Source organism: Furipterus horrens, unplaced genomic scaffold (assembly GCF_987537825.1).
Source record: "Furipterus horrens unplaced genomic scaffold, mFurHor1.1.pri manual_scaffold_13, whole genome shotgun sequence".
NCBI lineage: Eukaryota > Metazoa > Chordata > Mammalia > Chiroptera > Furipteridae > Furipterus > Furipterus horrens.
In genome coordinates, this window is record NW_028327183.1 from 13,925,142 (window position 1) to 13,928,068 (window position 2,927).

Genomic DNA, 2,927 nt, shown 5'->3' on the forward strand with positions numbered 1-2,927 from the left:
AGTTGGTGCCCGCCGCAGCCGCGACCTCCTGCGCGCCGCCCGCAGGGGGCGCCGCCACTACACTGCGCACGCGTCGCCGGTTCGCCCGGGCCTGAGCCACGGCAGCCAGGACTTGGGGATCAAGTCTTCCCTCCTTCCGTCAGCCCTGCAGTATTTGGGGGGGACCCCGGCTTTGGAATCAGGCCGATTTGGGTCTTAACCACTTTACTAGTGGTGAGATCCGCTCTTTACCTCTCAAATCCTCCGTTTTTGCATTTGTGCAATGGGGATAAATGGGTCTCCGTCACAGTGTTCTATTAGCATTAAACGAGATTTTGAATATACAGAGCCAGACTCACAAAAAAATCCTGTCTAAATAATAACTTTCATTATTATGATGATTATTATTTACCGATTTTACCCATCATTTCATGCCAACAAGCCCGGTCTGGGACCCTGTTTCAAAGACCCCGGCCCTGTTCTTGGCCCTGTTCTTGGGGAAGTCACATCCTGGAGGGGAGAGGGACAGTAAACAAGCACTTACAGGACAATGTAGCCTTCCTTTAGCTAGAGGGAAGTGGGGGGAGCTGAAGTATACAGAGGAACCCCACTCACTCCCCCTCTCCAGGAATGTTTCATGTGGCATCTATCAGCCAGGAAGAATATTTTAAGCAGAAGGAACAGCAGATGTCATTTCTGGGACAAATCCTTCCTTGCCTTCTAGCTTCTGGTGGTTTGCTGGTAATCCCTGGCTTACAGCTGCATCCAGCACTTCAACTGCTGCCTCCAATGGCACATGGCATTCCCCCCTCATGTTCCTATGTGCTCTTCTCTTCTTTTTTTTTTAATCCTCATCCGAGGGTATGTTATTTTTTAAAGATTTTATTTATCTTTAGAGAGAAGGGGAGAGAGGCAGAGAAACAAAGTGTGAGAGAAACACTAGTGGGCTGCCTCTCACATGCCCCCAACTGGGCACCAAACCCACAACCCAGGCATGCACCAAATTTTTGGTTTGTGGGGTGATGCCCACACCACTGAGCCACACCAGTCAGGACTGTTTTTGTTTTTGTTCATTGATTTTAGAGAAAGAGGAAGAGAGAGAGAGAGAGAAACATCGATACGAGGGAGAAACATCAATCAGTTGCCTCCCGTACACTCCCCAACTAAGGATCAAACCTGTAACCTAGGTATGTGCCCTGATCAGGAATCAAACCCACAACTTTTGGTGTATGGGACAACACTCCAACTAACTGAGCCAACAGCCAGGCCTGCCCTTTTCTTCTTATAAGAACACCAGTCACATTGGATCAGGGCTCACCCTAATGACCTCTTCTTAACTTAATTACATCTCCAAAAACCCTATTTCTAAATAAGATCACATTCACAAATACGGGGGTTAGGACTTCAACAACTTTTGAAGGATACAACTCAACCCATAATAGTGTGTAAAGGTGTCTGTGCTGGGGCTGTGGGGATTGCTCTGACACAAACCCTGCCATCTGGGAACTCAGGCCCATGAATGAGTTTCTCCTGTCGTGGAAGACAAAGAATCAGGTATCACTGGTTTTCAAAGTGGGGTCCTGGACCAGCAGCATCCACATCACCTGGGAACTTATTAGAAATACAAATTCTCAGGCCCCATCTCAGACCTACCGAATCAGAAATTCTGATGCACGCTCAAGTTTGAGAACCTCTGATCTAGGCCAATCTCACACTGAACAGATGGGAAAACTGAACCCCATAACCACATGACTGAGTACTTACATGCCAGGCAGGCCTTTGATGTGCATCACCTCATTTTGTGCTCATTTGTGCTTACCCAATGAACAGACACGGCCGTTCACCCCAGTGCACAGACAAGAGAACAGAGGCTTGGAGAGGTGACTAAAATTCCAAAGTCTCACAGCTATTAAGAAGTGGTGTAGGGATTAGAAATAAACACTCCAACAGATCTGGCCAGACCTAGCTCAGGTCTATTTTATTACCCATCATTGTTGGTCCCAGCTAGTGGAGACTGAGCTCCCAGAAGTTTGGGGCTAGCTCTGCCCTGGAAGAGCTTATAATCTATGGGAAAACAACCAGGAAGAAACAGTCACAACCCAGGACACTCTCCTAGGCCTCAGCAACTAGCCCTCCCTGCCTGCCCTTGCCCATCCTAGCCCTCCTCACCCTGGTGCTCATTGGCCAGTCATTTGCATCTCTTCCCCACTCCTCCCTTGAGATAGCTGTGGGTCTGTAATAATCACAGATGTATCACCCATGCCAAGCCCAGCATTTGGTACCTAATAAGTCTTCAAAAAATGCTTGTTGAATGATAGAATACATTTCTGAAACTACTTCCATCATGCTTTCCACATTTTCAAATGCCTTACTGGCAATGTGTGTATCATCTGATATAGTAATTCCACTTCTAGCAGTTTATCCCAAGGAAATCATAGCTATAGATGTTCACTGCAGTGCTATGTATAATGGTGAAAATGGGAAATAACCCATATACTAAAGCATTGTGTCAAGTTCTCCAAGGCTGACCAAACAGGAAAATGCTAACCTAATGATGGGGTGGGAGGGGGAGGGGATGGTCACAAAGTCATACATGTGATTCTGATTTTTTTTTATAATTTATTTATTTGTTTGTTTGTTTATTTTTAAAGAGAGTGGAAAGGAGAAAGAGAGGGAGAGAAACATCACTGTGTGGTTGCCTCTCACTTGCGCCCCCAACTGGGGACCTGAAATGCAACCTAGTCATGTGCCCTAACTGGGAATCAAAGGAGCGACACTTGGCTCGCAGGCTGACGCTCAATCCACTGAGCCACAGCAGCCAGGGCTGATTGTTTTTTAAGTAATACAAATACTTATCAAAAAAGCTGGGTAGGATCATCACTAAAATATTAACAGTGCTGATTCTTGAGTCACATGACCAGTAGTTTAAATTTTCTTCTATACGCTTT